Here is a 13,648-nt window from a genome sequence, read left to right as displayed (position 1 = left end):
GCCTGAGAAAGAAAGTTCGTAATTATGATGGGAACAGTAGCCCTCTCCCAAAAAGCTCCAAAATTAAGACCTGTAAGAAAATGCACTTAACAAAGAACTATATTAGAAGAGCCATTTTTTGTCTGCAAGGGGAGGGGCATGTCATATTTTCTAAATGGAAAATATTCTATGACCTTTCTTGTTCCCAGCAAAAGCAGGGGACATTCAAGCTGAAATTCCATGCCTGGGCAGTCTTGCTCTGATGTGTGTAACTTTTTTCCCCATTGCATCTTTAGGCCACAAACAGAAAACTTGGTTATATGACGTCAAGCTTCACCCCATTTTTGTGAAATCTTGCACCAATAATTGTTTTTGCCACTTTACTTAGCCTCTTGAAGGCCCAAAAGATTGACAGCATTCTGAAGTACTAGCGCTGTTATTTCCACCGGCCTTTTACGGACAGGAGATTATTCATATATGTTCCCTTGAGCTCACCAAAGAAAATGTAGACCATAAAAACAACATATTAAATCTTTCTATTTATTTTCTGATAACCTAGCACAAGGAAACGTCCGACACCAAGACTATAATTAGCTAGGCTGGTCTCACTTGGGCTTATCCTAATTCCAGCTCTGAAAGAAGATGCTTCTTGAGATAATCAGAACAGAAGTCTTTAAAGATGGGAAGGAGAGCATGTGGTCCCATCAACTCTGTTGTGTTACAGTTCCCATCGTTCTTGACCATTATCCATCCTCTCTGAAGCTGTTGGAAATTAGAAATTGGAGCCAACTAACATAAAGGGCCATAAGCTCTCCAGCCTAGTTTAGGGGTGAATATGATGTTAAAGAGAGCCTGATTATAAAATGATAAGCAATGCAGATGTTTTAAAAGAGGTGAAATACAATCAAATCCTTTGCAGTCAAGAGGCAGACAACGGAAGTATGAACGGGTGTGTTTATCCTTCCCAAAATTGGACTAATATACATAATATGGTGGAGCATCTCCTTACCTAATCTCCCTGTGATTCTTGCCCTTTTGGAATTTCACATCAGCGAAGGCAGTGTGTTTACCGAAACTAAGTGCAGGCATTCAAAAATCTACTGATGCCATCATGCTTAGCTTCCAGACTCAAAACACATCCGGTGGTTCTGGTGGTCTATCTGCCCTCATGAAAAGAAAGGTGTTTGGGGTTGTTGTTTTTTTAGATCCAGGCTGGGCAAACTACAGTCGATCAATTGTTTCTGGACTCCTGCTATGCCAGCATCCCTGGTTGGCATTGCTACTCATGAGCAAGGCTGGGAATTATAACCCATTTACATCTGGAAAGTCACATGTTCTCCACCTTCTGCTCTCCTAGACTCCTGTGAGATTTTATTTTAAGCTGCTTTGGAAACCGCTTCATCTTACAAAATCCTAGAGGACTATGTAATTTCTCTGCATGAGAAATGCCCATAGCTCTATTACAGCCACAACATTCACCTTTCTGCCACCTCCTTCCATGCCTTCAGGCACCCGATTCAGCACCGAGCTGAATTAATGAAGTATCGGTCCTGTTTATAGATTTTTATCAGCATTAGTAAAAAGACAGGATCAGCATCCTGTAATTTTTAAGAGCAAAGACGAATTCCACGCACAAAGCCATAGCTTGGAGATCAGAGCTCCCCTCTTTCAAACACACACAGAGGAACACCTCCTGCGAACTTTTTTAAAAATTGAAAGCTGAAAGCTGCTTTGAACCATTAGCTTATTCCCGGGCTAGGAAGCAGGGCGATGAGGACAGGCTTCTGGCACCATTCCCCTGCGAGCAACAGCTGTCAAATTCAAGGGCAGGAGTTTCTGCGCTGTCCGTGGTACTAGCCAGATTGATTCTGAGATGGAAGCAATCCACTAAGCAGAGATATAAAATCCTAGCTCCGGGTTTTTGCTCTAACCTCCTGTAGGGATGAAGAAATCGGATGAATTATATATACGATTCCCCCACCCTCTTTCCCCTCTTCTCTTGCCAAAGCCAAAGGGTGGGGGAATGCGGGAAAGAATCTGTTTGATGAATTGAGGGAATGGAATCCCATCTCCAGGTTTTCTCTCTCTCCTACCCCCACCCCCCACCCCCGATGATGCTGTACAGAAATAGCAGGATGCTGGAATCGTTCGGCAGTGATGCAGAAGGTATGTGCTTTTTCAGTTCTGGTCCTGATGCTGAGCTTGTGGTGAGGTCTCTGTGGCGCAATGGACGAGCGCGCTGGACTTCTAATCCAGAGGTTCCGGGTTCGAGTCCCGGCAGAGATGGTCTCCCAGACAGGTGTCTTCATTTTTCTCTCATCTTTGAGTAAGGAATGCTAATTAAATTATATTTCACTCCAGAGGATTTCAAAAAGAAAACGCATGGCAGCTCGTCAAAATCCCCCTGGGATATGAATTCTGTTTCCCTCTCCTCCTCTTCTACAGATCTGTCATGAGATGTAAATGCATGCTCTCTTTTTTCTTTCTGTTTTCTATTTTCATCTCTAAATAACAGGCTTGATTTTTTTTCCTTTTATGAATATCATCATTACATTGTTTCCTACAATAACAACCCCCTGTTTAGAGCTTCAAATGCTGCACTAAGGATTTTTTTTCTATTGTTAAGAAAAATAAATCAATTGGCCTTTATTTCAACTGTGGATTTTTTTTTTCAAGAAGCTAAAAATCTACATATATATTTTTTAAAAAAATTTGCTTGTGATCTTGTCTTGGTTTCTCTCTCTCTCTCTCTCTCTCAAACACACACACACACAGAGAGAAAGAGAGAGAGAGAGAGAGTCTTAGTGTATGATAATCAGACTGTTCGTCATAATAATTCACCGAAATCCACAAATTTCACCATGCTTGGGATGTAAAGAACTTGGGTTTCTCTTTTTGCTTTTAAATCACAACATAATCACACCCCCTTGATTCATGTGTGAGAATAAGAGTTTCTTTCCAATTTGGCTGGCAAAAATTGAAGAGGACTTCATTTCGATTTGTTTTTGACACACTTAGCATAATCAAAATGAAATTCTCTTCCATTTTTGACCATTTGTCCATCCTGAGTGAAAAAATGACAGTGGGGTTTCAATCACAGCTTCTCCATATCTTTATCCAAGAGATGTTTGTGAATTTAATTCCCAGAAGCCCAGGATTACATGGTCAGTAGTCAGGGAGCCCAGAACCTCTGAAGGGCTAAAGTTGGAGAACTGCTTTGTTGGTTTATGTGACATCAAGTCATCTTCAACTACGACGAAGATGAACGAGCCATCTCCAAAACATCCTGTCCTCAACTCTTACAAACTCAAGACTATGTGTTCCTTTATGGAGCCAGTCCATCTCATATTTGCTCTTCCTCTTTTCCTGCTGCCTTCCACCTTTCCCAGCATTATTGTCTTTTCCAGGCAATCCGGCCTTCTCAGGATTTGCCCAAAGTAGAGCAGCCTCCGTTTCAACATTTTTGCCTCCAGAGAGAGTTCGGGCTTGCTTGGATCTAGGAACCCGCTTGTTCATTTTTTCTGGCAGTCCAGGTTATCCACAAAGTTCTCCTCCAGCACCGCATTTCAAACCAATCACTAGTGTCAAAAAATCTGAATGGAAGATGAATGTAAATTTCGCTTTCCCTCCATTTAAATATGCCTAGATTAGAACCATGTGCAGAGGAAGGGAACGATTCTTGTTGATGCCACCTCCTTACTTCATTACTGTGACTTTTCTCCCTCTTCCACATGTTGGAAGGGCAGCTTCTGGAAATAAGAGCCTATAAAGTTCCTGCAACATCTTTAGAAACCATGACAGTTCACAAGTATGGATAGCTACCTGCAGCAACCGGTTTTTTAAGCTCCTCGTGATAAGGTTATATTGTCAACTGATTAAAGTGTTTTTCTCCCCCTTTTTAAGCAATTAATCATCTGCCTTTTAGCGCACTGTAAAAAATCCACAGCTCAAGTATCTATCTGTGATTGATGGCCAACCAGCTCCCGTTTGAAACTCCCAGTAAAGGAAAGAAAAGCACTTTCCAACAAAGTCTATTCCATTGTGAAACAGATCTTACGGTAAGGAATCATCATCCTTGTGCTGTCGAGTCAACTCTGACTTATGAATTGACTTGACAGCACAAGTTACTCTTTTCAAGGTTTCCCAGGTAGAAAATACTCATTAGTGGTTTACCCTTTCCTTCTTCTGGGGGTGCCCTGGGACTGTGTAGCTTGCCCAAGGCTATGCAGGCTGGCTCTTCTTCCAGAAGGCACCGGGGAGGGTTGGGAGGAATTGAACGCCCAACCTCACCTTCTGCAGTCAGATACCTAAGTCACTGAACTATCCAGTCAATGTACAACAAATCATAATGAAGGTCTTCCTAAACCTTTGAAGCAACAGTAAACAAGACACACTAATCACCCATCTACAGAAAAAGACAAAAGCCTATCTCACAGCCATAAATACTGCACTCCCAAGCCAAACTACACCAGAGCACAGAGTGTTGTCCTCTGAAGATGCCGGCCACAGAGACTGGCGAAACAGTAGGAAGAACAACCTACAGAACATGGCCAAAGAGCCCGAAAAACCCACAACAACCAACAGTAAATGAGCCTGCTTCATCTTCCATTGGATGGGCCTTCAAATAGTTGAAGACATCCACCATATGACTTCTTACAGTTCTCTTCTTCATATTCACCCATTCCTTACAGTACTTGGTTTCCAGACTCCACTATTTTGGTCGTCCTTCTCTGGACACATTCCAGCTTGTCAATATCCTTAAACTGCAATGCACAGGATGTGACATAGTATCCCACCTAAGGTCAGGCAAAACTTGAATGGATTGGTACTCCTACTTGCCTTGACCTCAATAATATTCTTCCGTTGAAGCACTCTAGAAATTCCTTAGCTTTCATTGCCACCACATCACAGTGTTGGTTTGTTTCGTCAAGATGCCTAGATCTTTTTCACATATACAGCTGTCAGGACAGGCGTCACCCCATTCTTTATTTGTATATCTAATATTTCCTGCCCAAATATCCAACTTTACACTAATCTTTTTTGATATTAAGTTCTCTCTGATTCATGGTTTTAATTTCGGGGGAAAAGAAGATGCATACTGCAATCACCTTGAAATGATTTCAAGACGTAAACAAATAAACTAACTATTCGGCTACAATATCTAGAATCTAGTAAATGAATGAAGAAATACAACAGACACTTTATAGGTGTATGTGCCTGCTTTTATAGCAATAAAAAGTAAGGGAAAGTACTGCAATTTCAATTGTGTGAACACAAAAATATTCCGACTTGAAAAAAACCCAACTGCTAGTACAGACTAGAGTAGACCCTCTGAATCCATGGGGCACATAAGGATTGATGTACCATTCAGCCATGGCATTCAATGAGACTGCTGTGTCTGGGGCTGACAATTGTGCTTCACTCTCAGTACACACACACACCCTATGTTTCAGTTAGGAACCGATCTTCAGTGCTTTAGTGATGTTACTGTTTCTCATGTAAGCACAGCATCCTCTCTCTCACTCACTCCTGCTAAAGGAATATAAATAATAAAGTAACAGTGCGGCCACTTTTAAATAAAATTGGAAATTTTTTTATGTCCCAGCTGGACTGTTGGGTAAAAGGGCAAAGCCTTAATAATCTCAGCCAATTTCTGCATTTCCTTCGTCAGGAGCCACACAACGGAATTCTACCTGGGATGTTGTTGTCTCCAGGAATAAAACAAGCAGGAACATAATGGAGGCTGGATACTGGAAGAATGGGCTTAAGTATTCTTGAGAAAGGTGGGGCTCTACACACCGCTGTGGCTGCTGATCCGAACCAACCGCCTGGGGTTCTTCTGCAGCTTCACAAAAGCATCCGCAGATGTAGACTGCTGCCATCTCTACCCAGGGTGGGGGGGTTGCCAAGAGGGTCTCCACAAATTCCAGACTCTCCTTGCTGCTAGAACTGGTCTTAATTCGGGTAAAAGAATGAGGTATAAGGATCGCTCTTGCTCTTCCCATCCCAACAGTCCACAGTCTTCACTAGGTGTAGCGTTCTTCCTTTTATTAGATCTATGGTTCTTGTTGTATTATGTAATGGTTTATGAATATTCATGTTGCTGAGAGGCGGAGTCAAGAGAGATGCTATAAGAGGCGGAGTCAGAGAGTTAGAAAAGGAATTTAAGTCAGTGTGTAGAGAGTAAGAGGGAGAGTAATAGAGTGTGTAGCTTGGGAAATTCTGGGGAGTGTTTAGCTACTGAAGATATCAATGAATCAATCTCTGTAATCAATAAACCAAAGTTTTATTTTAAAGAAATTGAAGTGCGGACCTGAATCTTTCTGAAGTAACGGTGATTTAGAAGATCACCTGGTGGCAGCAGGTGTGAAAGAAGAGAGTGTTCGCCTTCATGCGCTCTGAGGATTGAAGGTCAAGCAAAGGGGCACGAGGGTGGACGTCACACTAGGACCTGGTGGCTCTCAGTCCTTAGCTGGGCCTGAGTTCCAGACTCGTGCACACATCCAGGGATCCTGCGGCAGCTGGTGCTCCCTGAGGGTCTTTTGTGAGGCCTGCCAGGGGTCCAAGGTCCAAGGCAGACAACCCACCAGGGAGAGCCGGAGTGTCCCCCCTCCCCACCGGCAGATCAAAGAGAAACATTATTTCTCCCTCTCCTGGCCCACAAGGAAATACTGTAGTTCTTCCCCTTTTGAAAACAACCCTGGAGTAACACCAACAGGAGGTCCCTCATCGATCCTTCTGCCAATCTCACTGGATGCCATCACCGGGTTGCTCACTCCCAACCTGCTAATGATGAGCTTGCCATTGATTTCCCTCTTGTATCCACAAAGGTTTCCCCAAAGTCCCTGTTCAACGTCAGAATAATGTTCGTTGCATAATTTAATGAGTAATTCAGTCCGTCTTGGGCCTTGCTGTTTGCCAGCAGTGGGGGTGGACAACTCCCTCAAAGGCAGATAGCCGACGGGCAGGAGGTGGCACATCACACCAAAATGTCAAAAGGAACGCCTCTGGCAGGTGTGCCCTTAAAATGGGGAGGAGATGAACATTTTCCTGGCCATGACAAAGAATCAGATGGAGAAGGGGGTCATTTCCCAACTCAGAGTATATAGTACTTGATGCCAACCACGTTCTTTTAGCACCTGAAACATAAATTCTTCTAAGCTTCTTTCCCACTTCCAATCAGGAACAAATACAGTTATAACAAATCAAATGCACAAACCAAATACACCTGGGGTGTCCTGATCCTGCCAAAGTGAAGGAATGCTGGAGCTTTTACAACCTCGCATTCTGCCTGTAGTTTGAGTACTGGGAGGGGCTTTTTTGAGTTGGGGTGACTGTCAATCTATCCAGCACTAACCAATCATCCCTTCCTGCCTCGGAATTCAAAAAGAGAGCCCCGCCTCTCTGCTGAGTGTTCTCTCTTTTCAGTCTCTTGGAAGCAGAGTGTTAATTTGCGGCTGATCTGTTCGTGGCTGTACGTTATGAAACATTTTTATTCTTTCTGCTACAAATGTCTTGGAGTGAGTTATTAAGACCTTAAGTGCCAGTTACTGAGAAAGGGGTGGACTCTCTGGGGAAGTTTTTCTCGGTAAGTCTCTGTACTTCTCCTGCATAGCAAAAGGGGATTTTGCTAGAAATTCAAAACTCTACGGCAAGGAAGGGCCCTGGCAAGGAAAGAAATATGCCCTGAGTAGATAACCCGCTTCTTCCTAAACTAGGAAGCAGAAATTTGACAAATGAATAGCGTGAAGGCATCTTGCTTATTGAAAAGGTCTGGAAAAAGTATAGTATATGGATATCAGGGAAAGGGGAGTCAATGTGATCTAATGCAGTGGTCCCCAACCTTGGGCCTCCAGATGTTCTTGGACTACAACTCCCAAAAGCCTTCACCACCACCTCCTCTGCTGGCCAGGATTTCTGGGAGCTGAAGTCCAAGAACATCTGGAGACCCAAGGGACCACTAGTCTAGTGGACAGAGTAACAGACTGAGACTTAAGAGACCTGGGTTCAAATCCCTGCTCTGTCATAGGAACTCTGGTGGGGATGGGAGGTTGGCAATGGTAAAAACACTCCTTAAATGTTTTCTACATTGGGTGTAATTTGATGTCACACAACAACAACAAAGGGTTTCCAGTGAACGTGGCAGATACGCATGTATTGCGGGCAATCAAACATTGCTGGTGACTATAAATAGGCTTCCAGTTCTAAAAAGTGCATAAATGTGTACTGAATAATCCTGGTTCCATTTGGGCTTGGTGGCTTGAAGCGAGGAAGAAATAGGGTTGCCTATCCCTCTTCTAGAACCTTATTTATTTATTTAGGTGTGAACATAAATGCACACTTTGGTGTAGCAACACACACACCATAGATGCCAGTTCTGCCCCCACGCCTCCATGGGGTTTTGCCTCTAGCCCTCCTGAAAGACCTCCCATGATCCAATTTTCAGTACATGAGCCAAGTAATTTTCCTAAATTATAGGGCTGGACAAACTGCAGTCCTCCAAATGCTTCTGGAACGCAGCTCCCATCCGCTGTTGCCGGCCTAGCCCGTGGTGAGGCATGCTGTGAGGACCACTCTCTGACACACTCCATGGAAGTATGCTCTTATTTTAACCCACTTTCAGAACCTCTCAAGGTTATAAACCGCAATGTAAGTACCCTAAATGAATGACACTGGCATTTATCTGTTCGCCCCCAGAATAGTAGATCTACTTCCACAAATACAAAACACAATAAAACGCTGGAATCTGGTATACATGCCATTTAAGACATACTGTGTAGGCCAAAATCCTATCACACAGTTAAGCCAGGGCAAGAGAAATGGTGTAAGTCACCGAGGCAAATTGTTACCAGGTAATGGCTCAAATCCTTTCTAATCACCAACTTTTTGGAGGCTAATTGCCCCAATTTTAACGGCTGCGCCCCGATGTCTGTTGGAATAGCCCGAGCCAGAATTTAACCCTCAAAGAACCCTCTCAGATGTTTAGATGAATTGCTGGATGGTGCGGTGGTTTAAGATGGATGAGGGACGTGGTGGCCCTGCAGGTTAAACCGCAGAAGCCTCTGTGCTGCAAGGTCAGGAGACCAGCACTCATAAGATCGAATCCACGCGACGGAGTGAGCCCCCGTTGCTTGTCCCAGCTCCCGCCAACCTAGCGGTTCGAAAGCATGCAAAATACAAAAAAAAAATGTGAGTAGATAAATAGGGACCACCTCGGTGGGAAGGTAAACAGCGGTCCGTGTCTAGTCGCGCTGGCCACGTGACCACGGAGGATTGTCTGTGGACAAAATGCTGGCTCTATGGCTTGGAAATGGAGATGAGCACCACTGCCTAGAGTTGGACACAACTGGACAAACTGTCAAGGGGAACCTTTACCTTTTTTTTAAAGATGGATGTTCCTGCATGGGGGGGTGGACTGGATGGCCTCAGTGGTCTCTTCCAACTCTATGACTGTAATTCTCTGCAGAGCCAGAGGTTGGGGGTTCGATTCCCCACTGGGCCTTCATGATAGAGGGCTGGACCCAATGATTCATAGGGTCCTTTTGAACTCTGCAATTCTAAGATGATGAAGCACTTGCAGTTTTTGAATAAATGCAAAAAGACAGTCCAGTTTCTGAGGCTGTATGGTGGTGCAGGAACTGGCTGGACAGGGCTAGGCTGAGGGCACTTCAAATCATTACGGGTCCTGTGGTTTCCCGAGAGGCACCTTGTAAGTATCTTACCACTGCCATGACATTAATTTGTTCAAAGGTGAGATGCTGGAGGTTTTCAAGAAAAGATTGGACAGCCATCCATGCAGAATGGTATGAGGTTCAGGATGGCATGAGGTCTCCTGCCTTGGGCAGAGGGTCGGATTAGAATACTTTCAAGGTCTCTTCCAACCCTACAACAATTCTGTGATTGTATGTGAGGTGCATCTCATAACAGGAATACCACAGATAATGGGCAGAGAGTCTACCACAACCCTAACGCTTTGTAGTGCCCACAGAATTTAGCCCTGCCCAGCCAGTTCATCATCACCCTAATGCTTTCCGATCCTTTGGACACACTTCTGCATCATCCTTATCGTCATCGTGGGCCGTCAAGTCAACTCTGACTTATGGTGGCCCTTTTCAGGATTTCTTAGGTAGAGAGAAGTGATCCAACAGCCCCTTCTTCTATGGATACTCTGGGACAGGGCGGCTTGCCCAAGGCTACATAGGCAGGCTCTTCTTCCAGGACGCAGAGCGAGGAATCTCGGGGACCGCAGCCAGATACCTAAACCACTGAGCTATGTGGCGATCTGCAAAGTTGTCTATGGAACCCCTGTTTCTTTTCTCTCAGCAAAGTTTTTTTTTTCCCAATCCCTCAATGACAAAAACAAACAAAACTTTTCTCTCCATCCCTACTCCATTTTAATTGGCTTCTCTTAATTACCCCAGAGAAATGGAGGAGAGCCACAGTAGGTCACGTCCCTCAAAAGCATCTTGTCAAGACCCAACTTCATTTCCCCTGTTCCACACAAACAAAGCCACTTAGCAGACAACTCCCGGGAGTGGGTGATGAGAGGCTCCCCTTTCTCCAGTGAAGAAGGGAGAGCAATGAAAACAAACTTGTTTAAACAACAAGTCCCTGAAGGGTTTGTTAATGTCATGTTTTGGAGACACAACAGAAACTCCGGGGAGAAAGGAATTGATGATGGCGGGGAGAAGGGCTGATTGAAGTTCAGCCAAGCCGTTCTTTTTCTTCCACTTCCTTTCCTCTTCTGATAGAAGCCAGCAAAGAGTGGGGAGTCCGAGTGAAGGCTGTGAATCCTCTCTGGCTTTTAGTCCGAACTTTACAGGATGCACCCTCCCGGCTTCAGAATGGGACCTGCATTTTTGGAAATTCAAACTCAAAGCCATATTTGACTACATGTGAACTTCAGAGGCTCTCAAGTGCCTCTCTGTAGGGGGTACTGTGCCTATTGTGCAGGGATAAGTCGTTTAAACTTTATTGAGGAAATCTAATAATAATAGTATTACCCTTTGATCTGCAGAGCCCTTCCCAAGGAAGCACAGCAGGGAATTGAACTCCTAACTTCTGGCTCTGCACCCAGGTATTTAAAGCACTGAGGTATCCAGCATTCTAGTTAGTACCAATTGCTGTTGCTCGGTATCTGATTTACTGTCCCTGAGCAAAATACTGGAGTGAGTAATAACTGCACAAGTCCACACAGATAACAGTGTTGAAGGTCGTCTTGAGTCCTCTTGAGGAGAATTGTCATCGTCGTTTAGTCGTTTAGTTGGGTCCAACTCTTCATGACCCCATGGACCAGAGCACGCCAGGCCCTCCTGTCTTCCACTGCCTCCCGGATTTGGGTCAAATTCATGTTGGTCACTTCGATGACCCTGTCCATCCATCTTGTCCTCTGTCGCCCCCTTCTCCTCTTGCCTTCACACTTTCCCAACATCAGGGTCTTTTCCAGGGAGTCTTCTCTTCTCATGAGATGGCCAAAGGATTGGAGCCTCAGCTTCAGGATCTGTTCTTCCAGTGAGCACTCAGGGTTGATTTCCTTCAGAACGGAGAGGTTTGTTCTCCTTGCAGTCCAGGGGACTCTCAAGAGCCTCCTCCAGCACCACAATTCAAAAGCATCAATTTTTCAGTGGTCAGCCTTCTTTATGGTCCAGCTCTCACTTCCATACATCACTACAGGAAAAACCATAGCTTTGACTATGCAGACCTTTCTCAGTAAGGTGATGTCTCTGCTTTTTAAGATGCTGTCAAGGTTTGTCTTCGCTTTCCTCCCAAGAAGCAGGCATCTTTTAATTTTGTGGCTGCTGTCATCATCTGCAGTGATCATGGAGCCCAAGAAAGTAAAATCTGTCACTGCCTCCATGTCTTCCCCTTCTATTTCCCAGGAGGTGATGGGACCAGTGGCCATGATCTTAGTTTTTTTGATGTTGAGTTTCAGGCCGTTTTTTGCACTCTCCTCTTTCACCCTCATTACAAGGTTCTTTGTTCTTGAGTAGAATAGCAGAGTATTAATAAGTTAAATAAATAAACAATGGCTAACACCCTGTTCCTTAAATTCCACCTGTGCAAAAGCGATGACATCATGGACAGAAGAATATTTGCAGCAATTAAGAAACTCCTGCTTCTGTCTTGCAGCTTGCACGACTGGTAGAGTAATCCATCTCATTGCGCACAAGCTGTGGGAGCCCCAGAAAGGAAGCCGTTGTTGTTATGTGCTGTCAAGTTGGAACTGACTTATAGCGACCCCAGTACAGCTTTCAAGGTAAGTATTTAGGGAGTGGTTTTAGCTGTTCCCCATTTCCAGTGAGTTTCTATGTCTGAGCTGGGATTTGAACCCAAGCCTCTGAGCCCTAATCCACCACTCTATCCACTACACCACACCGAGTATCTGAGAAAGGAAGCAGGGACTCCATATCTATCAAAGACCTACCACCAACTATGTGCCCTTATGGATCCTCTTTCCAGCATGGAACTTGGAAGAATAATATGGTAATGTAACCCCCATGAAATATTGGTTCAGCCTACAGGGTTGGGACTAGGAAGGAGCAGGGCTGTAAGAGATTTGAATCGGAAAGAGTGGGAGAGATGAAGAGGCTGGAGCTGCTGTTGCCACTTGGACTGTTGAGGCCCTTGCCAATTTCATTTATTTGTTTGTTTGTTTATTGTATTTATATCCCACCCATCTGGTCAATTGACGACTCTGGGCGGCTAAGGTAAAAGTAAAGGTTCCCCTTGACATTTTAGTCCAGTTGTGTCCAACTCTAGGGGGTGGGGCGGCTAACAACACTTAAAAATAAAACAATTTAAATTCAACATCAATATACAACATCAATAATCAATTGTTCAAAATGGAAAGAAAGAAAAAGAAAGAATAAATCAAATAGTGGCTTGAGGGAAGGCCTGCTTAAACAGCCAAGTTTTCAATTGGCTTTTGAAAATGCCCAGTGAAGGGGTCATACAAATCTCTGGAGGGAGTTTATTCCAAAGGCGAGGAGCCACTGACAAGAAGGCCCGTTTTCTTGTTGTTGTTTTTCCCTTCTGGGCCTCCCTCAGCGTTAGGGTCCTCAACCTCACCTCCTGGCTAGATCAAATGATACGGGTCAAGGATCAAGGATTTTGAAGATTCTTCTGTGTTGCGGAAAACCCAACACAGTTGAAGAAAAGACCACAGATTTTTGTCTGACTTTGAAATCCAAGGGACACTTGAACTTTGCAAATTCTACAAGCAATATTGGTGCTGCTGTCCAAGATTTGGGTGCACCAACTGTAGCAATTTTTAAATTATTATAATCGCTTGTGTTGTCTGTTAAATAATAGCAAAGAAGAAAAGACTCATCTTGTGAAATTCTGTTTTGCAAGGTTCAACCACAGAGATCTAAGCAAGCCAAGAGCCTCATAGAACTTAAAAAGTGCTACAACTGCACAGGACCTCTCTGGAGGTACAGAACTGGAAAGCTGATGCTGAAGGACATCTGTGCTCTGCAGAAAGAGGGCTTTGATTTTATCTTGTAGAATTTGGGTTTCTTCGCCTCTGCACGAAACTGCCAGGAAAAAAAAATTGTGCAAAGATGTGGTCCAAAATGTCACTAGGATCAGAATGACACACCGCCCTGCCTCTCCTTTTCATCTGCTAGTCCCAAAATACCAATATAGAAACCTGGAACAGATGGCTGGA

At 44.2% G+C, this 13,648-nt stretch overlaps 1 non-coding gene across 1 annotated transcript; it reads left to right on the top strand.

The window, feature by feature from the left end:
* Positions 1 to 2,191: 2,191 nt before the first annotated feature.
* Positions 2,192 to 2,265, top strand: TRNAR-UCU (transfer RNA arginine (anticodon UCU)). The gene has a single exon. It is a non-coding gene; the product is annotated as a tRNA-Arg (tRNA).
* Positions 2,266 to 13,648: the final 11,383 nt, after the last annotated feature.

This window comes from Pogona vitticeps, chromosome 15, assembly GCF_051106095.1.
Source record: "Pogona vitticeps strain Pit_001003342236 chromosome 15, PviZW2.1, whole genome shotgun sequence".
NCBI classification, from domain to species: domain Eukaryota; kingdom Metazoa; phylum Chordata; class Lepidosauria; order Squamata; family Agamidae; genus Pogona; species Pogona vitticeps.
This window is presented reverse-complemented; position numbering and strand designations above follow the sequence as displayed.